This window comes from Dipodomys spectabilis, unplaced genomic scaffold (assembly GCF_019054845.1).
Source record: "Dipodomys spectabilis isolate Male_0828 unplaced genomic scaffold, ASM1905484v1 ptg000098l, whole genome shotgun sequence".
Lineage (NCBI taxonomy): Eukaryota > Metazoa > Chordata > Mammalia > Rodentia > Heteromyidae > Dipodomys > Dipodomys spectabilis.
In genome coordinates this window covers 25,029,910-25,056,363 of record NW_024870775.1, presented here as the reverse complement: position 1 = coordinate 25,056,363, position 26,454 = coordinate 25,029,910, and the positions used below count along the sequence as shown (strand labels likewise).

Genomic DNA, 26,454 nt, shown 5'->3' with positions numbered 1-26,454 from the left:
CCTTTAGTACATTTAATAAGTCTAAAAGGATGTACTTTTTGTGAGATTTAATGTGTGACTTAACACCTTTAAGTCTCAAGAAATCTATGACATAATCAAATTAACTGTTAAAGAAAACATATAGTTAGGAGCCTGTGGCTCATGCTTGTCATCCTAGCTACTAAGAGGGCTGAGATCCATTTCAGGAATATCCAGTCAGGAATATCTGTGAGACTCTTTTATATGTTCTGTCTTTTTTTTTTTTTAATTTGCTTTTATTGTTATTGTAAAGGTGATGTGCAAAGGGGCTACATTCGCATATGTCAGATAAAGAACACATTCCTTTTTGAACAATGTCACCCTTTCCCTTGCTCTCTCTCTCAGTTTGTCCCTGCCATTCCCACTCACATGTTACATGGTTCATTTTCAATATAGTGTCTCGTGAATATCACTACTGCATTTGTTTACCCTTTGTCTCAACATTTCTGTTACTCTTCCTCCAAAGACAAATGAAAAAGCATACATATATACTTTCATGATCCATTTGTTCACTAAAAGGCATTTGGGTTAATTCCATATCTTGGGTATGGTAAACAATGCTGCCATGAACATGGTTGTATTGGCAGCTTGTTTGTGAGACTCTTATCTCCAATTAACCTCCCAAAAGAACCATAAGTAGAGCTATAGTTCAAGGGGTGTTGCACCAGCCTAGTGTGAATAAGTTAAGGGAAAGCATCCAGACCCTGAGTTCAAGTCCCACTATTGGCACAAATAATTTAAAAAAGAAATTTATAATTTACTATTAATAATATGACTACGCCATGCATTTGTCTCAAATAAAATTGTGAAGAAACAACATAGATCAGTAAAAATACAATTCTGTTGTCACTGAATTTTGGTAAATATAATTAAGGTAAATGTGAATGGTGGAATTTACATTATTTTTTATTTTAAAATTAATTTTATTTTTTAAATTTTTTAACTTATTGTTTTCATTTTTACATGTCATCTAAAAGTATTATTGACTGTTGAAATTCTATGAATGGTAGAGGAAAGAGAATCATTCTACTCAATGTCTCCTGTCAACCAAAATCATTAGTGCCATCGTTAGATACATCATTATTAAGTTGCATTCCTCACTGAGTATGCCCTTTCTTTTGTTTTGGTTTTCTTTTTAAATTCTTTTGCAGAAGTTTATGTTTGCAATAGGTTGCTATGTTTCTCTTTACTGATCCACTTTATACAAACAATACCTAAAAAAATTGAATTGAAATAATTTTATTATACATTCAACTAAAAAAGATTTGGCTTTTTAGGAATGTTCTTTTTTTTGGTTCAATGTTATATTAATAAGTTACAGGAGCAATTCTTTTCCTGTAGGGAGACACAAAGAAAATAGATGAGTGCTCGCTTTGGCAGCACACATACTAAAAGGATTAGCATGGCCCCTGCTCAAGGATGGCAAGCAAATTCATGAAGTGGTCCATATTTTTGATGTACACTACGTTGAAAACAAACTTTACAACTTCAGATGGGGGGCGGTTAGGAGGTGGGGAGGGAAGGGAGGGGAGGGGATAAACAAAGGAGTGGGTAACTGCTCAATAGGAAATGTACTCATTACCTTACTCATGTAACTGTAACTGCTTTGTACAATATCTTTACAATCAAAATATATAAAGAAAATAGATTAAAACTAAATATGTATTTACATTTAGCATATACTTTAAACAGACTAAAAAGCTGATGAATACATAGAATGATGCCATTCTATTCATGGCCCATGTTTTCAAGTTCTCCTATTTTTTATTTTACCTAGTCATCAGGTAATTATAATTTATGGCATTCAATCTTATTAAATTATATTTTCAGTTTACTAAGGATTCTTTCTTAAAAGTTAATAAAGTCCCTAAACTTTCACATTCTTCCATAAAGCATTAAGAAACATGAATCCTCCCAAAAATGAAAATATACGCCTTGTCTCCAGTGATGATGTCTCTATAGACTCTGGTGAGATGTGAAAAGCCACTGGCTCCTGTGGGTTGAGAGAGATCAATTCCCATTGTATATTTAGATTTTCTACAAATTGCAATTATTCTTCAGATAAGTATTTTATAAGTATTTTATCATGAGTTTGATCAACTATGATGGTATTCAGCATTACATTTTTTCTTGAAAAACTCCTTTGATTACATAATTTGAAGACTAACAAGGTGATTTTCAATAGCAAACTCATCTAGGTTTATTAAGGCTGTGCTTGCTAAAACTTTTAAACTTTCTCTTTTGGCTGAAGTTGATTTATCACATATGAAGATGCCAATAACATCTTGTGTTGCAGTGCTATATTATTTATTAATCAAACCTTGGAAAACACCATAACAGTAAAGATTTATTATTTTTCAGCTTACTATTTTAGTTTTCATAAAAAAACTTTTCTCCAAGAACATCACCCAACAATGAAAATATTGGTAGTACTATGACATTAATTAAAATTTCAATAGGTTGTAATGACAAAAGAAATTCCACTTAAAAAAAAAAAGAAACAAGAAGGGATGGAGGTACAGAGAAAGCAATTGTAAAAAAGCAAATAGAAAAGTTGCTCACAACATAAGAAAATGTAAAACTGCTAGCCAAGATGCATAGAACTAGAATTATTTTTCATCTAGTAAGATTCCAAAAGGACATAAATAATGGTATTTATAACTTTCTTTGATGAAAGAAGTAACTCAATTCAAGAGGAAATATAACTTTTCCTAAACATAAACAACTGCCTTAGTGTAGCTCCTATAAATATAGATTTTGTTTTGCTTCTTTTTGTTGTTGTTGCTATTACTATTGGTTTTAATTTTTATGTTTTAAGACTATGAGCTGAAACTTTCTAGAATATTCTCCTATATATATGTTCCTTCATTCACTAATAAGTGTTAAATAGGCAGGAGTTTTTTTAAAGCTAAATAGAGAATATTATAAATAAATGTTATAGTGAATTTTTATTTATGTCACATTATATTTTAAACTTGATCATGCTTTTAGCTTCTACATTCTTTTCTGGATTATCAGTTTGCTAGGTCCTTTCATTATCAAAATTATATAACATACATTGAGAAAATGTTAATGTTGAATTTTATCAATGTCAGGAAATATAAATTGTGCAATACATAAAATGCAGCCATGCATTGCTTTAAATGAGCTATCTTCCTTTGAACCTGTTTGTCCTCTAGAGAAGGGTGAGCAGGTTCCTTAGGTGAGAAATTCTATAATGACTATATTCAATATAAGAGAAAAATAAGTATAGTAGCAAATACATATTTCCAGAAATGCCTTGAAAACTGAGCTGATAGTTGAGTATGGATAGTAAATAACCTTATGGCCACAGTGAAAGTCTTGAGTGCTAAGAAACTTAATGGGAACAATAAGCTCATCTCACAAAAGATAATAATGGCAATGCAACTGAGAAAAGATGAAGCTGATAGTTATTAACTGCTGACTATGAGCCAGGGACCATGTGATACTCTGGGTTTATAAAGATGAGCTATGTAGTGAGCTTCTAGTACAATAAAGGAGATAACTGGCAAAAACAACCTGGAGCAGTTTTGCTAAACATTCTAGAAATGCTAAGGACAGAATGCAAAGTGATAACTTGGAAGGGAAGCCACTGTTAGGCTGAGAAGGGTCAAAGAATAAAAGACAAATTTCTGCAATATTTAAGAAGTTGCCACAGGACAGGGAACTATATATATATATAACTATATATATATATATATAACTATATATATATATTTAACATCAGTCTTATCAAGCTGCAGGAAACTACTCTCATCATAATGACTTTGAATTTATCTTTAACATGTATTACTTCCTATTCATAGAAATAGAATATATACTTAGATATATTTAGTCTTTTATAAGATCTTCAATATAATTTAAATTTTTCATACAGGACACATACAGGTTTTATATTTATTTTACTCTTGAGTAAAATATTTGACTGTACTTGAAATAATTATTAAAATTCTTGGGCATGTATTTTTATTTTATTTTATTCATGTAATTTATATTGATCTTTTTTGTTTGTTTGACTTTATTGGTCTTGGATCTTGAACTCAGTGTCTGGGCACTGTTCCTGAGCTTTTGTGCTCAAGGCTATGGCTCTGTTACTTTGAATTCCAGCTTAAATTCCAGTTTTCTGGTTTTTAATTGGAGTCTCATGGCCTTTCCTGCCTGGGATGGCTTTGAACTGCTATCCTCAGATCTCAGCCTCCTGAGTAGCTAGAATTACAGGCAAGAACCCAGAACCCAGCTATATTGAGCTTTTTTTTTTTGTCAGTCATGGGGCCTGAACTCTGGGCCTGGATACCCACTGTCCCTCAGTTCCTCAGCTCAAGGCTAGTGCTCTACCACTTGAGCCACAGTACCACTTCTGGCTTTTTCTGCTTATGTAGTGATGAGGAATTGAACCTAGAGCCTCATGCATGCAACGCAAGCACTCTGCCAGTGAGTCACCTTCCCAGCCCCTATATTGATCTTTTAGAACTTTAAAAATTAGTAGTAGTTTTAATAGCAGTAGTTTAGTAGTTTTAGTAGTAGTTTCTAGTAGTTTTTCAGTTTTTTATGAAAAAAACATATCACTTTTTATTTTGTTTTTACCATACCTTTAAAAATCACTGTAAATATTTCTTTTTACTTTTACTGATTTCCATAGACTCTGTTTAAAAGTATTGATATGTAAATGAATAATCAATGTTCTTGCCTTATTTAAAGGAAAATGCTGCAATTCTTTTGCCATTAACTTTTGCCATTGCAGATTTTTGTTAAATTTTTAATGGATGTCAGATTTCAGTCATGTTTGTTTTCTTTACATTTTTTCAAAATTTAAACCAAACACACCTACAGATGTATAGATAGACAATATTCAGAATATAATAATAAAGCCAGCACCTATATAAATACCACACAGGTTAAAGAAACAAAACAAACGGCAGTATTTTTTAAGCCTCTGGATCTTATTATCCAATTATATTATCTTCACTAACCAAAAACTATAAAATATATAGAGAAAAAATGAAAAATAACCCCTGCTAGTTGGGTTTGGCAACAGTTTCTCAAACAGCCAACAAAAGTATGGCCCATAAAGGCAAAAATAAAGAAATGTGATTAAGAATTTGTTTGAAAAGTACTAGTGAAAGAATGAAAAGACAATTTGGAAAAGTATTTGTTGATCCTTTATCTGAAAAAGGATTTGTTTTTAGAGTATATAAAGAATCTTCATATCTTAATAACAAAGAAAATTACAAACATTTGACCCTTCCCCCCCAAAAAAAACCAAAATAGGTGTCCATTAAACACCTGGAAAAATTAGGAAAACTAGACATTAGGAAAATACAAATTAAACCACAGTAAGTTACTACCAATTATTTTTAAAGTACTTTACATTTAGCTGCTGTACAGGATACAAAGACATAGAACTAGAAACAATTGAGTAGTTTTTTTTTAACCAAGTTTAAAAATGTAAACTTCAGTATTTTTCCAGTTCCTTTTACTCAAGTGAGGAGAATTATCCAGCAATAAAGAATGAAGTCCTGCCATTTACAAAGACAAAAGGGAAGAAATGGAAATCATCGTATTAAATGAAATGAAGAAGTATTTTTATTATATGCAGAATCTAGACTTTAAATAAAAAAATGACGCCAGTGTAAAATTAGAGGAAGAGGGTAATAACTATTTTAGAATGGGAACCACAAGTAGGTTAAGGGTAAAAGAAGAGAATATGAAGTGAGAATGATCCAAGTACTTCATAGAAATATATGAAAATAGAATAATAAAACTTATTAAATGTTTTAAAAGGTGGAAAAGACAAGATATAGTAATGGAGAGAGGAAATTGGTTAAAGTATATAATACACATGTATGGAAATTTCACAATGAAACCATTTTATACAATTAATATACATTAATTCAAAAAGAGAAAAAATAAGTATCTGTGATTGTAATTTTCTTTGGGATTTCCAAATATGCAAACAATCCAAATGCCTAAACTAGTTATTTGTTAAATTCTGATACAGAAAGGAATAGCTAACATAGAAAACCTTGGCTATATCTCAAGGGCTTTACAGTATGGGAAGAAAAAGTCAAATTTAAAGACTACATCATTATAAGTAAGTATAAAACACAAATAAATATAAAGCAAATCAGGGATTACTAACTGAGTAGAAAAATATTATCTCCAGAAGCATCAGTTTATAGTTGGAAAAATGGAGAAGGCATTGGGTTCTTGATTATGATAGTCACATAATTTGTAGGTGGCAAAACTTGTAGAACATTCCAGAAGAAACTTACAGTGCGTTTTGTTGTATGTACTTTAGACATTAATGAAATAATGGGAAGGAGTCAGTATCTTTCCATTTTAATATAACAAAGGTATATGCATAATATTAAATTTTATTTTACTTGTTTACATGTTTATTTGTTTACATAGTGTTTTTCCTTGGATTTATTCTTTTTTATTTTTATTGTAAAGGTGATATACAGTTACATAAGTCAGGTGATGAGTGCATTTCTTTTTGAACAATGTCATCCCCCTCCCTCATTATCTCCCAGTTTTTCCCCTCCTGAGCCCTATAACACCCATACTGTCTAGTTCATTTCCAACACAGTGCCTAGTGAGTTTCACTGCTGACTTAGTTCACCCTTTGTCCTACTCTTTCTGTGCTCCCCATCCTCTCCCCAAATCTGGTAAGCTTACATATAAGACAAAAGGTGCAGAAATCAAAAACGGTGACCAAAGTGTGAGGGGGGGGGGGCGGGGAAGAAGAGCCACTTCTTGGAGTTCATTTCAGTAAGCATCATTTTATATGACCATATGCACACTATCAATTTCCATTTATATTTCCACACATGCTATGCTATCCTGTGTTTTGTCTTTCTGTACTTCTGCATTATTTAAAATTACTGTTATTCTTTATTTCATCATTCATTTTGGATTGAGTTTTGACTACTTTCTCCTTAATATATATGGGTGCTGAAATCTTGCTCAACTTTTCAGCCTCCTATAGGCTTTTCTCTTAGGTTCTTGAAACGTGCATACTAACCAATCTGAGAAGTTAGCTGATGACTTGAAGTGAATTTGAAAACCTAAGGTTAAACTTTCCTCTTTTCTATGTCTAGAATTTAGTTCTTAAGGCCTGATCCATTTTTGTCAGCCTTCAGATTCAGTTTATGTTACTTTCTACATAGTCTCTGTGTCGCTTTGTCTCTGTCTCTGTGTCTCTTTGTGTGTCTCTCTCCCTCTCTCCTTCCACTAATGAACAACTTGTCCACTAGTTCCCCATCTTCATCCAGACCTTTTGTTTTTACAGATTCTTTTAAGAAAGCCTCTTGCTACCTTTTGGCATAGACTAGACTCAAACTCTGGATCTTTTTGTCTCTATCTCCCTTCCAGCTGGGATTATAGACAAGCTCTACCACAGTGTGCTCTTTCTTTATGCTTGACTTGGTAAATGCCTTTCAAAATTTCTGAGGTGAATTGAAGTTTACCTCATGTGTTTCTACCTCTAAAGAACCACGTGTCCTGAGACGTGTCTTTGTTATTCAGCAGGGCTTCAGATCTTGGTTACTTATGTAATTTTATATAATTTTTAATGGAAAAGTCAAGCTACTGTTTCATGCTTAGAGTTAGAAATCTATAGGACTTTTCTCTTCCTTGAATCTAAAAACTCATATCTTTCATTTATTCCATAAAATACTTTATGTTTAGTAGCTTGAATATTTTCTTCATTCTTTCTATTCACTTTCTAAATTCTTCTAAATATAAATTTTTTATTTTTTTTTATTTTTTTTCTTAAATACAAAAATTTTATTATATTTTATTTGGTTGTAAAGGTGCTGTACAGAGGTATTCTTAAAGTTTCATAAATAAAGTAATAAGTGCATCATTACTTGTCGAACATTGTTAACCACTCCTTTGTTTATCCCCCAACATCCCTCCCTCCACTCCTCTCCCTTCTATCAAAATTGTAAAATTCATTTCCCACATAGTGTCTTGTGAGTATCATTGTTGCATTCGGTCATCCTTTGTTCTTGCTTCTCCATTTTGTTATTCTCCTTCCCTTCCCCAAATCAGATAAATGTATATACAAGATCAAGTGTACCAGAATAAAAAACAATGACTACTGGGGAAAAAAGAGTGGAAAAATCTAAAAGAAAAGAAAAAGAAAAAAACCTTGATACAACAAGATCAACAAGTGAGGCCTTTTGTTTCCATATCTTGGAGTAAATTTTGATTAGCATCATCTAAATATAAATTTTTAAGTTAATCATTTCTACTGTTATTAGGCTTTACTTCTGATCTCTAAATTTGTCTCATACTTGTTTTTATCTTTTTATACTTTTGTCTGTCTCATCCCTTTCTTTTCTTCATAGAAAATTTCTCCCTTAAAGTAAGTCAGGAGTATGTTACTCCTTTTCTTTAAGTTTTCTTAAGTTCAATTATTGTATTTTTATTCCTCAAAAAAGATCCTTCATCCAAAAGTATGTTTTTAAAAGCAATTTATGGTCTTCTTACATAATGATTTATATTACTTCTTTAATACATTTTTATGGTCTTCAGTTTTTATAGTTTAGACTCTTGGAATTTAAACTGTTTGCTTTGCTAACTCTTCTTGTGCTGAATCATTATCTCAGATAGACTGGAATTTTTGTGTGTTAGCTCCTCTTCAGTAATAATTTTTATTGTTGTTGTTTCATTTATGAAAATCCCATTCCTTCAGAGTTACAGCAAATGTCCTTAATGTATGGCTTATTTCTCCAAATTTAATACTCCCAAGATTTCCCCACACTAGGGAAACTCATGAGTAAAAATAATACCTTAAATTAATAGAGTCAGATTTCTGGAAGATTTGACCTGGTTTAACTCTCTCTACTGCAAAATCAACAACAATAACAAACACAAAAGACCAAAAGTAAAATTTATGTAGAGCTACAGTGTTTATCCTAATTACTAGATTTCTTTCCTATTTCTTATTAGGTGTCTTCTTTGTTCATTATATGTCTTTTTAATTCATTAAAATTCAACTATGTAAGTTAAATTTTAAAAAATATATCAAGGCTAGAGATGGGCAAAATGCATTGGTACTAAGAAGTTAGATGTCAAAGTTAATTGCTATTTAATTATCATTTAGCTATAATTTCATGTCTCAATTAATGACAGTAGAACTCAGAGGTCAAAGATTTTATTAGTTTACATGACTAATTAGAAACAAGACTCAGAACTAGGTCTCTAGAAATCCATGTTCATGTTCTTTCAACACTACTATTATTTGCATAATGCACTCAGCACAGACTTCTTTATCTTTTGGGATGACAATGTAATAAGTGTCTGCAGTTTATTTTCATTATCTTTCATCTTTAATTCAAACTAAAAGCTTAACTTTTACATTTCATAAGAAAATAAGTACAAAGATGTATGTATTATAAAGCATAAAAAGCAAGTATAAGCTATTCAATTATAAACTATTTAATATTCACTTTTTGATGGACAAATATCAATAAATGATATTTGATAGAATGATGATAAGTACCCTTTATAGTATTCATTTAAACAAGGAACTTTCTCTTGTATGCTTAAGGAACACAGGTTTATACTTTGTAAAATGTAAGTTTAAGCTTGGAATTAGTCTCTCAAATGAGTCATTTAATCTCACTCACATAGTTAAATGAACAATATTCTGAAGCACTGTTTTAGGGACTTAAGTCAATAAACAAAAGACAAGTACCCCATTTTAATGGAATTTAATTTCTTCCATTAAAATACAAAAAAATGAATAAATATATCAGTAACTTTTACACTATATTAGATACAATACAATAAATCAAAGAGTAAATTCAGGTGAATGGATGTGTGTGTGTGTGTGTGTGTGTGTGTGTGTGTGTGTGTGTGTGTGTGTGCATGTCTGTGTGTGTTTGTGTCTGTTACTGGTCTTGAACTTAGGGCACTCTCCCTGAGCTTTTCCCCTCAAAGCTAGTGCTCTACCAATTAGGCCACAGTTCCACTTCCAGCTTTTATTTTTCTGGTTAATTGGGAATAGTCTCACAGACTTTCCTGCCAAGACTGAATTTGAACTGCAATCCTCAGATCTCAACCTCCTGAGTAGGTAGGAGTACAGACATGAACCACTGGTATCCAGCATGAATGGATATTTTGTGGAGATAAGGTGGGCAGGAAGAAATTCTGGGCAGGTTTTTATGGTACTCATGACTAGTTTTGCCTATCGTGATACTGAAATGCCTCTAACTTCCTCATGTATGTGATCATAATCCTCTATATTAAGTTCCTGTGTCTAAGACTTCCTTTTTGTTCCCACAATGCTTCACTCACCATTGACCTCATGGGAAGCACTCAATTAGCAATTGATGATTTACTAGATGCTTATTCTATTTAATGGATAGCCTCATTTAAAACTATCTTAGATAAAAATTATCTGTGAAAATGGCCCATTAAATGAACTTTAAATGCTCACTTTAAAAGGTTAGCTTTTTTGTTAGATAAAGCATTTGAGGAGTATAGTTTAGCCCTTGGAAGAAGAGCAAAAATTAAAAAGGCCACATATTTCTATTAAGCCAAAATCAAACATTAGGTAGGATTCCTAATCCATTACTTGGAGATCAGTAGTGAGAGCCAGAGGTGCCTAACTGGAAAAAGGGCACCAGAAGCAAGAGCAGAAAGCAGTGGGTATCTTAAGAGTCCAAAAGAACACATGGAGGCCAAAGAATGATGGCAACCTTTGCTTCCTGAAAGCCCCTAGCTAGTCATGAATCTGTGAAATGTGTGTGTGTGTGTGTGTGTGTGTGTGTGTGTGTGTTCATGTATGTGTGTGTAGGGGGTTAGACCAGCTGTAGAAAGGAGTACATGTTCTTCTTAACTGTGGGATTGTCGCACTTAAAACTACTGAATTACATGTAATCCAAATAGAGGCAGGATTCCAAACTAGGTCTCTGTCCTAGTTTGATGTTACTATTATTTGCATAATAGGGTCACTGTAGATTTCATTTCCTTCAAAATTAGCAAAACTTAGATAGGACTTCAGGCTGCAACTGGAGTTCCATCTGGCAGAGAGTAGGATAAACTCTATGCATTATTGCTTAGTTGAAATAATAAATGCAATCTAATTGCATTAGCAAAAATGGAAATCAGAAAGGCCAAACCATTCTGCATTTTATAACTTTAGTTTTACAATAATGAAAGCTAACATTTTATTGAGTACTTGCTATGTTTAAAGATTTCTCCTAAAAGCTTTATGTGCATTAATTCAGTTAATCCTCCAAACATTCCAACAAATGAAAATTCATTGTTTCAGTATAAGAATCAGTTTTTCTGAGGCTAAGGAGATAAAAGAAACTCATCCCTTGCTCATACAGAAAGTGATGGAACCAAAGGTAAATATACTCTGGATACATAAGCTAATAAACACCTTCAAAGCTTGCTGCGCCTAATGTTGCCTGTGGACCAGTATTACAAGTTTGCTTCACTATAGAGCCTTGCTAACAAAAATCTTTTTTCAAGCTTTTAACAAATTACCATCATCTTTAGTAGTTATATGATGTGAATTTGTGAACATCTTGAGCAATGACACCTACTATTCTTTCCCTTCTATCTCAACTCCACCCATTCCTTCAAGTTACTAATTTTCTTCTTACATATCTACATTGGGTATTGTGACTGTGTTTTCCAACCTTTCTTCACTCCATTGGTCTGCATCTTCCCCATAGCCTCACTCTCTCAAGACAAAAAATGTTTTAGCTTCCTGGTATTCACATAATCACATAATCGAACTGATAATTATTCAAAGGAATTTCACAATTGGAATCCACCCCTGAATATACCATACTTTAGTCAGTTTGATTGTATTTGTGTGTGTATAGCTCTCAATATGCTTTTCACACATATTTATATTTTAGATATAATGTGTACACAGGAGAGAAAACATGCACTGTTTTGTCTCTTTGAGTCTTATTTTCTTCACAATATAAGTTGTTCAAGGTCTACATAAATGAAATTGCATATATATGAAATTCTACTCATCTGTTGTAGTGTATGGACTGTTTCCATAACTATGGTGAGTAATGTAACAATAAACATGGGTCATTCTGACTAGAAATCCTTAAATTAAATTCCCAAGAGTGGTATTGCTGCATCATGGGGTAGTTTTATTTTTAGTTTTTATGAAAAATCTCCAAACTACATCATACATATTATTTAATTTTATTCAATAGGAAATGACCACTATTAACTAATATTCACTAAATGCCTTGTGAACACAAGGCCCCATATCAGAGATGTAAACCCAGTGTTAATACCTTCAAAATGAGAAACTTCAGATTTATTGCCATTGTCACTCAGGTTTACTAAGAAAAAGGACATCAAATGTATGGAGAAGCCACGGGGTTCTTAGCATTCCAAAAAGTGCTCAGGATATATGTTTCTTTCACCGTTTTATACACATGCACAGTATCATTGTCAGTACCTGTGTCTTCTAACACAAATAAGCAGATATAAATGTAAAATGGGAGGCTAGAAATCTTATATACTATCTCCATGCCCATAATTTTCCATTTCCTTTCTAAGACATTTCCCTTGATAAGAAGCTTTATGGAAAGGCTTTACTGTATATATGAGTAGGCCAAATGTATAAACTCATCTTAAATTTATTACTACCTTCCAGATTTAAATGGGTTGAGAAATGGGTCAGTCATAAATATTGTTATGTATTTTACCCCTACTTTGTTTTATAACTTGTGCTACAGGAACTACTGATATACCTAACTCAGTAAAACTGTTGATTGGTCTAACATGAAAACCCTCCCACTGGTAAATTAGTTCCCAGAATAGGTGTACTCTGGAACTTTGAATTTATTCAGGTGTTATCCATTTATTTAATGTCAGTAAGCACAACGAAATGCATTTGTGAAAGTTATGGTTTAATTGAAAAGCATACAGCATAACTTAGCTAGACCCTCCTGCCTCATACTAAATGTAGCGTATGTGGAACTAAGTTTTTTTTTTTTAAATCTAATTATGAAAAAAAGATGGCAAAGTTCAGTCAATACCTCCAAGCCAATATTTGGTCTTTTTACTAGGCAATGACTATATACTTGCGATATTATAAAACCTGGCATTGTACAGTATTGACACAGTCAAGTTAAGTACAACACATGCACAACACATACATACATACAAGTATTCCAAAAGAAGTGTTTCAAAAAAGAACTGCCTTTACCGGTTCACAAATTCCTGAGGACTTATAGAGTCTAGTTCATGTGGTTTGGGTCGCTCACTCAGAATTTTCTTTCACCCTCAGCTTAGAATCGATAAATACAAGTTTTCACCTGGTAAAAGTCAGCCTCTATAATCATTGGAAATGTACTTGAATGCTAATTGGAAATGTGAACTCTGAATTTGAGAGTCAACTGTGGTATCGCCTAGTTGGTAGATAGAATGTGCAGAACATCCTATTAAGCTATGCCATTCACTGATGGCATCCATTCATGACTGAATGGATGCTGGTTTCCCATAGATAGGTAAGTTAGGGATAATTTGGCTGAATGTGGGAACTTAGCATAAGGAGTTTTCTTAGCTTGCAATATCTTTTTCCTCTAGTTAAGGAGAAACAGCAGCATAGACTAATATGCTAACAGTCACAAGTGGGAAGTTTCATCCTGAACTTACTTTCTGTTTCCTGGTAGGATTACTTATCTTTATATTTTTCCAGATGTGAGCTTCAAGAGGTTCAAGTAAATCAATCCTTTTAGAAACAAGTACTCTTTAAACCAGGAGTGCCTTCAGGGCTCCTAGAGGCTGAGCAAACACTATGCCTGTTTAACTTCGGTAGTCCCTGGGCATTCACTTTGTCATCATGACTAGGCTTTTCCTTCCTTCACGAACTTTCTTGTCTGTCAAATATGGTAAAGGGTGTGTCAGGAATATTTGGAAATGGCAGTTGTGGAAATCCAGACTTGCAACTAGCAATTCTGGCCCTGGATTATGAGAAGTATTCATCAACTTTTTTTCTATTTAAGTAAAATCTCCTTAAACATAGCAACAGCTAGTTCAGACAATATTCTTCCCCATGTATTTATCAAATATTTTCCTTCATATTAAAACCAAACTCAGCCCTAAATTGTCTCCCAAAGCTTTACATACAAATAGAAATACAGGGCTGGGAAGGTGGCTCAGTGGTAGAGCGCTTGCCTTGCATGCCTGAGGCCCTGGGTTCAATTCCTCAGCACCACATAAGCAAAAAGAAAAAAGCCGGAAGTGGCGCTGTGGCTCAAGTGATAGAGCGCTAGCCGTGAGCTGAAGAGCTGAGGGACAGCGCCCAGGCCCAGAGTTCAGGCCCCACGACTGGACCCAAAAAAAAAAAAAAAAAAAAATACAGATTTCATCACATATCCTTTTAGGCAATTTTGCTACTATTGGTGAGGAAACTCATTCTTAAACTCACTATGAATATACTGAATAGGCTTCATAATCTACCTTGTCTTTCTGAATCAGTCCATAGCTTTTCCATTCTTTTTGTAAGTATGCAATATTTTATTCCTATGGATATTTTATCTTTTAGTAAGTATCTCAACAGAATTTTAGGTTGTATTTAATCACTTTTCTCAATAAAGGCAATACAGTTTATTTAAAACTATATTGACACAACTCTTAGAAATATAACATTTTCATTCAAGAAACAAACTTGGCAAGAGGTATTATGAAAATTCTGAGAGGAAATCATAATTAAGCTTCTAGAAGCATTGTTAATAAGGGATGATACTCTTCCCCACCCCACCCCCAAAAATAAAATCTTACAAGCAAATTTACTCAGATGTGACAGGCAATGTTAACAGACTAGCTCACATAAAGTGAATATGAAATTATAATCATTATAATGATCAAATTACAGTAATTAGAACATAGAGCAGAGAATTTATCTATGCCAGTTCCACATACTAAAATAGTTCAAGCAATAGTTATCTTACCATTCACCAGCCTTCCTTTCCCCAAATAATGACAAGTCTTTAGCATTCTATTTTCAACTTCATGGCACAGAGCTTGTTAAATGTTATTTTTATTTTTAAATGATAATAGCAGAGATAGGATTGTGACAATGTGTATAATGGATACATTTACTTATTTTGGCACATTAAGATATTAATTATCTCTACCCTATTCTACCAATAGAGTTAATCTGATTACTCATCAAGATTAGAATAAATATTTCAAGTATACATTTTCCAATTTCTTTTTCCAAAGATTCTCTAAGACATAAAGTATGTATTTCTTGTCATATATATATGCATGTATATATACATGTAATATTATGTTTAGCTCTGAAGTACAGGAGTTGCAAGAATTTTTTCTTTCTAAAAGGATTTTTGTTGAAGTCTTCTTATTATCACATTTAATTTTCATGTTCATTTTGTTCCTGACTTTTGATTTTGAGACAATAGTGAAAAATACCTTTCCTCAAGAGGAACCTAGAAGTAAAAAGTCTGATTTATAGGCTGGCCTTAACTTTTTCATGGCCCCAAGAAAGCCATTGGTCTGTATTTTCTTTCTTATTTATTTATTTATTGTGAAAATACCATACATGGGCAAGATAACGATTACATTTCTTATCAAGCATTGTAGCCTCCTCCTTTTTCATATGGTATGTCTCATAGGTGTGCACTGTTTTCAACAAAGATTACTTGTCTTTTGAAAGTTTGATTTTTTTTTGTATTCTTCTGGGTATGCTGTAACTACTGCTCATCTCCCAAAGTGTGAGAAAACATGGGCTATTTTATATATTTAGTTGATTGAGCATGAATGCTTTGAGAATTTCCCAACTCCTCATATATTGATAAGGAAAATTAGTAAACCTTACCGTATCTACAAATTTTAACACACCCACAAGCACACTCAACAGTGACTAACAATACATTTATGAATCCTGAAAAGACTAATGTGTCTAATCTCTGCAGAAAAGGTTTAGTATTTGGCTGTTACATTCATGGAAATGCTGACCAGGAACTCTGAGGTAGTCATACTCAATGGGAAGTGACCCATTTTGCATACCTTCTTTGAATGGAACAAGCACCTTATTTTAAACAATGAATACACTTGTAGAATTGATGTGCTACCTTGAAGGTTAGTTGTTAATGAATTGGTTAGTGCTGAAATGATATCAAAATGTTAGCTATTATATTGAGCAGTACTGTGCAGTAATGGTAATCAAATCCTTTATATTTTCTCAACAATAAGAAGAAATTTAAAGATTAAACACAAAAACTATGGGGTTGTAAACTACTTCTTTTTGTGTCTGAGCTTGCTCATGTCGATAGTGAGTATAATGTTAACTTCCTCAGGAAGGTTTGTGTAAGGATTAAATAAAATAATTGCCAGGTATAAAACTGACACATAGTAAGTAATGATAACATTTTTTTCCTTTCTTTTCCTTTCTATCAGTAGTACCCAAGTGTTTCTTTACTGTATTGTTTATATGTATATATCATAATAAGTCAACTTTATTCCTCTAGCCTTATTTAGACCTAGCATTCTTAAGTTATTGCAAACAATTGTGGGAATACTATATAACACAAAAGTGTGTGAGAAAGCACATTCCACCACACTTATCATCTGGACACAGTATTTTTATTACTCTTTATTGTTATTTTCAATATTATGAAAGAAAAACTTCCTTTGTCTTCATCAATCACATTATCTCCTCTCAATATAGATGTTGGTTAATCAGTTTTCAAACAATGTAATCTTTCTCCATTTTTTCCACAGTAATTTTCCATTGAGAATTGTAGAACTCCTGTCATTTAAAGCAATGAACATGATAATATTTGTAGATATATATCCATATATAGATATATATCAGATATATATTGATATATAGAACTACATAGCTATCTATATATAGATCTATAGATACACATAGATACAGTTATCTATATATACATCTATAGGTCTGTACATATCATATAGGTAGACAGATAGATAGATAGATGTATATATCTAAGAGCTATAGACTTGACAGCCAACAGATAAATATCATGTTAAAAAGGTATGTAGAGCCAGAATTTAACTAGTTTCAACAGGAAAATGAAGTTATAACTAGAGGAACAATAGTTTAAGTGTCTTTGTGAATAGTGATGTATATGACTCTTTCCAATATATGCAAGGGATTGATGGCTGAGGAAAAGCAATGAAAACACAATAATATTTAGCAGTTGTAAACCTCCTAAATGTACTAGGATTAAGTACCCAATGAAAATTATTGAGCAGGGAAGGCAAATGACCAGAATGTTGCTTCTAGTACATAGTTTTGAATTTAAGCAATTCAGATATTATATATTGTGAATTGTATGAGCATTAACTTAAAATTAATTTTCAAATGCTGAAATTATAGTTTAACAAAAAATTAAATTGATATATCCCTATCCAGTCATCATAACTCTTATCCCAAAACCAGGCAGGGACTCATCAAAGAAAGAGAACTATGGACCCATTTCTTTGATGAACATTGATGCAAAACTTCTCAACAAAATTTTGGCCAATCGACTTCAACAATTCATCCAAAAAATCATACACCACGATCAAACAGGATTCATTTCAGGGATGCAAAGCTGGTTCAATATACACAAATCAATTAATATAATTCATCACATCAACAGGAGCAAGGATAAGAACCACATGGTTATCTCAATAGATGCAGAAAAAGCATTTGACAAGATCCAACACCCCTTTATGATGAAGGTTCTGGAAAAATTAGGAATCCATGGAACATTCCTCAATACAATAAAGGCTATATATGACAAACCTACAGCCAGCATTATACTTAATGGTGAAAAACTAAAGCCATTTCCTCTTAACTCAGGAACAAGACAAGGATGTCCACTCTCTCCACTTCTCTTCAATCTAGTATTAGAATGCCTAGCTACAGCAGTAAGACAAGATATAAACATAAAGGGGATCCAGATGGGAAAAGAAGAAGTGAAACCCTCCTTCTTTGCAGATGTCATGATCTTGTATTTAAAGAATCCCATAGATTCCACTCCCAAATTACTCAAGCTGATTCAAAACTTTGGCAAAGTAGCAAGGTGTAAAATTAACCCTCAAAAATCAATGGCTTTGGGCTGGGATGTAGCTCAGTGGCAAAGCGCTTGTCTAGTAAGTACAATGTCTTGGGTTTGATCCCCAGTACCAAAAAAGAAAAGACAAAAAAAAAATCAATGGCTTTTCTGTATGCCAACAATGAGAAAAGTGTGGCTGAAATTAGGAAAGCAACTCCATTCGTAATAGCCCCACAAAAAATAAAATACCTAGGAATTAACTTAACCAAAGAAGTGAAGGACCTCTATGATGAAAACTTTAAAACTTGAAAAAGGAAATCAAAACAGAATTTAGAAAGTGGCAAAAACTCTCATGGTCCTGGATTAGAAAGATCAACATCTTGAAAATGGCAATACTTCCCAAGGCTATCTACAAATTCAATGTGATACCTATCAATATTCCAACCAATTGAACACCCAGAAATGAACCTACAGACCTATAGCCATCTAATTTTTGATAAGGGAGCTAAAAAAATAGAATGGAAGAAAGACAGCCTCTTCAGTAAATGGTGCTGGCAAAATTGGTTAACTACTTGTAGAAAACTAAAGTTAGATCCTTATATATCACCCTGCACCAGAATCAACTCCAAATGGATCAAAGACCTCGGTGTCAAAGCAGACACTCTGAAAACATTACAGGATGTAATAGGAGAAACTCTAGGTCTCCTTAGCACAGGCCAAAATTTTCTTAATAGAGACCCAGAAACACAACACATCAAAGAAAGGTTGGACAAATGGGATTGCATGAAATTGTAGAGCTTCTGCATGACGAAGGACATAGCTAGCAAGATCAATAGAAAGATCACGGATTGGAAGAAGATCATCACTAGCCATACAACAGACAAGGGTCTCATATCTAAAATATACTTGGAACTCAAAAAAATTAAATCCCCCAACAACAAATCCTCAAAGAAACAACTGCCCAATAAATAAGAGGGCTAAAGACTTAAAGAGAAACTTCCCTGAAGAGGAAAGAAGGATGGTCAATAGACACATGAAGAAATGTTCAACCTCCCTAACCATAAAAGAAATGCAAATCAAAACAACATTGAGATACCACCTCACTCCAGTTAGAATGGCTATAATCAAGAACTCTAATAACAACAGATGCTGGAGGGGATGTAGACAGAAGGGAACCCTACTGCATTGTTGGTGGGAGTGTAAACTTGTTCAACTGCTTTGGAAAGCAGTATGGAGGTTCCTCAAAAGACTCCACATAGAGCTCTCCTATGACCAAGCAATCCCACTTTTGGGCATTTACCCAAATGTTTACAAACAAGACCACACTAAAACTACCAGCATGACTATGTTTATTGCAGCATTATTTACTATAGCTAAGATATAGAACCAACCCAGATGCCCCTCAGTAGATGAATGGATCAGTATATATACACAATGGAATTCTATGCCTCCATCAGAAAGAATGACATTGCCCCATTTGTTAGGAAATGGAAAGGCTTGGAAAAATTATATTAAGTGAAGTAAGCCAGGCCCAAAGAAACATAGGTCCCATGGTTTCCCTTATTTTCAATATCTAGTATATGTCTGAGTAAAGCAGAAAAGGTCATATAAGGTGATATTAGGGAAATGAACCCTAAGATATGTATTCAAATGTTTTATTTTTTTCATGCAATTGTTTCTAACACATTTATTAGATTATTTGTTGTTTTGTATGTCCCTCCCCCATGGTATAACCCCTGCTTTCACTGTATTTGCTGTTGGTATAATTTGTGGAGGGGAAGAGGAAAAACAAATTGTTTAAATAGGTATACAGGTGGGCCCATTGCAACAATGAGATGTACAAGTCATTATGTCGAAAACGAACTTTGCAACTTTGGTGAGGGGGGGCCGGGGAGCATTGGGTGGGGGGGCGAGGGGAGGATGGGAAGGGATGGGAAGAGGAAACAAAGGAGGAGGCTACAATGCTCCATAAGAAATGTACTCATTATCTTGCCCATGTAATTGTAACCACTCTGTACAGTATTTTCTCAATAAAAAAAATAATAAAGGATATATCCATTTGGGGAGGTGGGGAGGAAAGGGATGGTAGGGGAAAAACAAAGGAGGGAGTAACAATGTTTAATAGGAAATGGACTCAGTACTTTGCTCATGTAACTGTAACCCTTCTGTACAATATCTTTACAATAAAATATACATTAAAATGAAAAAAATGAAATTTCTCATTTATTTGTGGCACGATTATGTGATAAAGTATCAGGCTTTTGTGGGGTTTTGTTGAGGCTCTCATCTCACTCCTTTTTCCTTCCTTCCATTCTATTTCCATCTCTTTTCTTTTTCCCTTCTTAGAAAGATTTTTTTTTAATTAAAAGTGCCACTTGCAATTCTGTTCTGGAGAATTGGAAAAGTCTCGAGGAAACCCACTGCCCTTGGCTGGTAGTTGATGGAGGCCTCTGGGTGGTGTGCTTCCAAGCCCACCAAAGTTAGTAATATCCAGAAACACTCCTGTCTTAATTGAGGAGATATTAGTTTTGTGTCGGCACTGGAGTGCAGACATTAACTGATGTCTGGAGATAGAAATTATACAGAGGTAAATGACCAAGCTTATTTTGGCAAGCTGAGCAAAAAAACACAGACTAAATGTCCAGACAATCTGCTACAGTTATGAAAAGTCCTACACATTTACACAGTTACCAAAAAGGAAATAGGAACCTGATATGTAGGAAGCAACAGAGGAAAGGGAAAAATGTACACGCCTCTGAGCAGACACCACTTTATGTGTATTTACAGAGCCTATTTATCTCTGGCCAAAAAACTCCAGAGAAAGCAAGCTCTTCGCTGAGGATACATTCTAATTATATTGCACTCCTATCCTATTGGGATAAGCCAAAAATTATCTGTGTGATTTGTAGGCAAAGTTCCTCTTTCAACAATTATTGTGTTAAAAATAAGAACTCTAATGGGCTGGGAAGGTGGCTCAGTGGTAGAGTGCTTGCCTTGCATGCACGAGGCCCTAGGTTTGATTCCTCAGCACCACATAAACAGAAAAAGCTGGAAGTGGAGCTATGGCTCAAGTGGTAGAGCACTAGCCTTGAGCTGAAGAGCTGAGGGACAGCGCCCAGGACCAGAGTTCAGTCCCCATGACCAACAAAAAAAATTAATAATAATTTTAAAAAAGAAATCTAACTTTAACAATGAAACTTGACACACAGAGAATATTTGCAGACACCAGGGATTTTTCTAATCATCTACAATCTTATCCTTTATACCTTATAGGAAGGAAATTCCTCTTAAAGTCATGTCTATCATCACTTCATGCTTTCTTATTTATACTGATTGTTTTTGGCTTTCTGTTCACCTCTGCACTGAGATTTTAAAAGGAAAAAACAATGTCATGGTAACAACCAAAAATAGTATTCTTGTGACTCTCTAGTCACAATATTTGGTCCTTTTTGAAGTGTCTTCTCCCAAGTATTTCTGGAATTCTCCACAGAATGAGTACATGGTAGCATATGGTGGTGGCATTTTTTACTCTTTCATTGATCTTTGATTGAAAGGTTATATTTCAGTTCTTTGGACTTTGTCCCAGTATGTATTTGGGTTCCATCCCATCTTGAGGACCTGTGGACTATGTATTGCTGGTGAAGTTATTCAGCCATTCTGAGGATACCACACAGCTTCCAACCTCTGTATCTGATCTGTACTGAAAATTCCTGTGCTGCTGGATCAAGCCTGCTGATCCCATCGCCAATCTGAAGCCACTGACCTCTCCACCTTCACCAAGTTCCAGAACAGAACGTGTCATGATGTATATGCTTTTTGTTCTCTTCACATTTCCTCACCAAAGAAACACTTTGTTGAAAGAGCTTTTTCAGGTTGCTCCTCACAGTGTGGCAAACTGTTCAGGCACAGATGCCATGTTGCTTTAGAACCTCTCAGACAATTTTATTATTGTGCAATATTCCTCTTGGATCAAAGTTGTCTGCCTCTAACTTCTCTCACAGAATGATTTATTTACCAGAAGTGTTTTGTTCCTTCACACAACTAAGATTCCTGGCACACATATCTTCCAGCTCCTCGACTTATAATGAGATACTAAAAAACACAGATAGGTGCATAAAGACCAAAAGCCTGTGGCACGCAGCTCACATTCTGCTGAGCAGCTATGTGACCAGCCTGCATCATTTGTTCTGATTTACAGATAGACTCTGGCCTTCCATATCTTGAAGCCTTGACACAATACTAAGCTCAAGACCATATCTTTTATTCTTTTTTTTCTATTTTTAAAAAGTTATCCATAATTTTTAAAATTATCTTTGTGTAGTTGTACATAGGGGGTTCAATTCGACATCAATGTCACTCCATTCATAATTTTCTATCATCTCTCCCAAATGCACCCATCCCCTCAATTTTCCCAGATTCACTGTCACATAGATACATTAAATATGAAAATTGCAATTGCCAACCCTTCCTTTCTCCCTACTTGGTATTATATTATTAGAGAACTTTACTACTACAGTCATTTCTACAGTCCAGGAGTGGAATTTTAGGTTATACTCCCCTACACCAACATATAATAATTCCACAATTGTTTATATTTTGCAAAAATCAGTGTCTTTTTAGTTTGATTGTTGTTGCTTCTGTGATGACCCTGAAATGCAAAGAGGCTCCTGACCAATGACTTCACCTTATGAAAGCTAACATACCAAAATAGGAAGGGGCCCAGTTTCTATTTCCTTCTTCAACTTAGTCTGTGGAGCTACACTCACTAACAAATGTGGAATGTCAGAATGTTATCTTTCATTGTTTGATTATAAATGATATCTTACTGTGTGTAGCCCGGAAACTTTCATTTTCAGCATCTTGCTTTTTGCAAGTCTATGCTTCACTTCCCCAAAGGTTTTCAATTTATTGTTAAAGTTCACCGATTCAGCACTTGCTCCTCACAAAAGTCTTGGAACCCACATACAAAGATTAAAGTCAGACAATCCAGCCAAGGAATAGAAGTATCTCCCCGCTTCACACTCGCCACACCCCATCAGCCAACAATAAATCCCCTCCCGACATAAAAGTCTCTCTCTCCTACTCACCCCAGAATAAATCCCCTCTTGGCAGGAAGCCAGGCTGAACAGATGTGTCTGCCACCACTTCCTGGGGTGGGGTCAGGCTGCATCAGCTTTGATCAACCAAAAGGAGGAATTTCCAGTGTCAAGAGCCCTCTGCACTGAATGCCCCAGGGCCTACTCCAAGAGGTAAAAGGACCAGGGATTTAAAAGCTACTAAGAGCATCCCAGTTGAGCAGAGCAGCACAAAAGACTCCTGAACCTAGAGGGGTAGCATCTTATTCATTCTCTTTCATTCTCTTCATTTCTTGGAAAGTTGTGTAAGTGCAGATAAACCCACCTTTTATACTAGAAGCTCAATATCACCTTAGTGATAGTGGGCTTATCATTCCCTTGTGGTCATTCTTATGAGTAAACAAGACCCACTTAAAGAATAGGAAACCCTTTGCAAGTCAAATGTAAGTACAGATTAATATGTTGATGTCTATCAGAATTATTTGACCAGATCTGAATCATGGGTACTCCACAAATTATTATGTTAGTGCACCTAAGGAATTGCCACATCCTAATTTCCATGAGGGCCACTAGAGTCAGGCATATCTGACTTTCTTGTTTGGACAGTGGTTGTGCCCATTGAGAACTTTAAGAAGTGACATCACCCACTGAAATTGAAGGGAACTTCCATGGTGAAGCAAAGTAAAACATGTTGCCTAGTCAGTTGAGTTTTGTTCTTCTCCAACTCAGAAAATCTATCCACTGAACTTTGCAATTTACTCCTAAGAGGAATTTTGTTTGGGAAATGTTGTTGAGCAGAATAGGCTGAATATTATAATAAGAAATAGCAAATTTCAGCGGTCAACACTCCTTGCTGTACATTTTACAAACCTGTTCAGGTTGGCAGGGATGGGGATAAAGAGAAAGGACTAACTCTACTCCAAGAATCTTGGTTCATTCCCTCTAGGGGTTGGTTCTTTCTGCTTTGGCTTTTGAATCCTCTATTGTATTTTTCTGCCCCTATTTAGCATATGAGAAGGAAGATTAGGAACTGGGAGCCTTGCCTGAGCACTGTAGGTGAGCATCATCTTCAGCCATATCTTTATGGCCTTAGGTTACTGCCAGGGAGGGTGAAAAATGTAGTAAACACAGTGCCCAGAATGGGAGGAGAAGAAAATAAAATGGGTGGCTTAGTAATTTCTGAAAAAAGTATGCTTGGTTCAAATTTTGGATATTGATTTATGAATGAAGGCCTTTTCACTCACAAGGAAAGGGTCTACTAATTCTAGATTAGAAAGCAAAATGGGCGGCCATTTTTAATTTGAACCACATGGTTTTCTCCATTGATATTTTCAAACTATCCAAAGAATGAAAGATCCCTTGCTACAGGTTGGTTGGTGAAAGGTTAGCTAGGGGCCATACATGAAAGTCTTGGTCCTCAGAGTTGTGTGGCATAGTGGGATAATTGGGAGATAAGTTGTTGTGGGAGGTCCTTAGGTCATTGGGTGTGTGCCTAGAAGGAACTGTGGGACCCCATTCTCTTTTACTTTATTTTCTTGCTCATAAAGTTTCAGGTTTTGCTCCTTTATGTTTTCCACCTTGATGTCCTGCTTCACTACTGGCCCAAGAAAGCACTGGAATTCCAAACCCATAAGCAAAATAAGCCTTCCACCATGTAAATTAATTATCTTAGGTATTTTATTATAGTAATGGGAAGCTAACTAAATAGAAGAAAACCTGACCTCAGCAGTCTCAACACACACACACACACACACACACACACACACACACAATCTTATGACTTTGCTGAAGTACCTATGATTAACTTCACACATTTAATTTTCACAAATGATTGAGGAGCTTGATGACCACTAGGGCTTTTTTAGCACCACCTTATATTTTATATATTTTTCTATAAAATCAAGTCTGATTCTGTTGTTTATAGATATTGTATTTGTTTTGAAACACAAAAGGTTCTAGTAATTATAGAATATGAGGATGGGGGCATATAGGAATTCATATTATGTTTTGAAAAGTACTATTATAATGAATGATCATAAGTTTATAGAATGTGTAAGGAAGTTCATACTAACAAATGTGCTCTCTGGATTATAATATTAATCCTTCAGGGCAGGCCCAAAAGCAAAGTATTATGAGCCCTTCTTTGCCATTTGTCCTGTACTGTCCTTTCCTTTTCTTCTTTAAAACTCAGGCTAACAAGTTAGTCAAAGATTCAGGCTGTGAGAAGCAAAGATTGTATGTTAAGAAATGGCCACCATAGTTGGGAATTGTGTACATGTGCAAATTTATTGAGTAGATATTATTACTTAAATAATATTAACAACATTGCTACATTTAAATATTTAAATAATAATATATTAAGGAGGCAAATTTTACATTGCTAGAGAAGATAATTATAAATGTAGAAAGGAAAAAGATAGAAAGAACCCTGACATATTGGGCTGGACTTGGAGGTAATAGCATGAACTCATGATTTATGTATAAAGATATGTATATTGATACATATATATCCATATATATCAGTTTGTGACAAATGTGTTCATAAAGAAATACAATATGAAGAAGTATGTTAATTAATGCCAATAAATAAATATGTGTATATGCATATATATGTTTATACTTACTTGCTCTGCATAATGGGAATGCCTAGAAATATGAAATCCTAGTTGCAAAAAAGACAGTTAACACCTAGACCTTAACTTCCAAATACTATCCTCTACCAAGTTGAGCCACAGACCCTTTAAGAATTTCTAGTGTTCAGAACTCAGACAGGATAAAAAAAATCCCAGACTAAATCTGGAAATGATTTGTGCTAAGATTCTGTAAATGGCCACATACTAAAAGGACATAGAAACAAAATTATGGACATGGAGTGAGCTAGAAGAGGTTTAAATACAGAATTGCTTTAGAATCTAAATACATATTAATATTAATGAATTCGTTTCCAGAAATCTAATAGGTGAGTAAATAAATCACTGGGGGAAGAAAAGAAGACTCTTCCTTAGAGGGGAATGACTATTTGCAGTGATAACAAAGAATCAGCACTTGGCAAACATCACAGTAGATGGTTCAGAGCTGAGCCTTTAGATTATCAAGGCCGGTGACAGGAGTTTTGGTGCAAAGCAGAACATTGGCATAATCCCACAAGACCATTTTTAGATTATACCAATAGATAATCACAAAGAGAAATAGTGAATATTTGAGCTGGAGAGACTTGCCATATGCCAATGTAACCAGGTGACTATACTTAACCTCCCTAGCAATGACATTGTTTGCTGTGGTATACCTCTTGTTTTGATGCACTG

General features: G+C 34.3%; 1 long non-coding RNA gene and 1 pseudogene across 1 annotated transcript; both read left to right on the top strand.

The window, feature by feature from the left end:
• Positions 1-517: 517 nt before the first annotated feature.
• Positions 518-24,529, top strand: LOC122113575. Its single transcript, XR_006148455.1, has 3 exons — positions 518-595; positions 7,854-7,858; positions 24,518-24,529. It is a non-coding gene; the product is annotated as an uncharacterized LOC122113575 (long non-coding RNA).
• On the top strand, positions 1,383-1,472 carry LOC122113914 (annotated as a pseudogene).
• Positions 24,530-26,454: the final 1,925 nt, after the last annotated feature.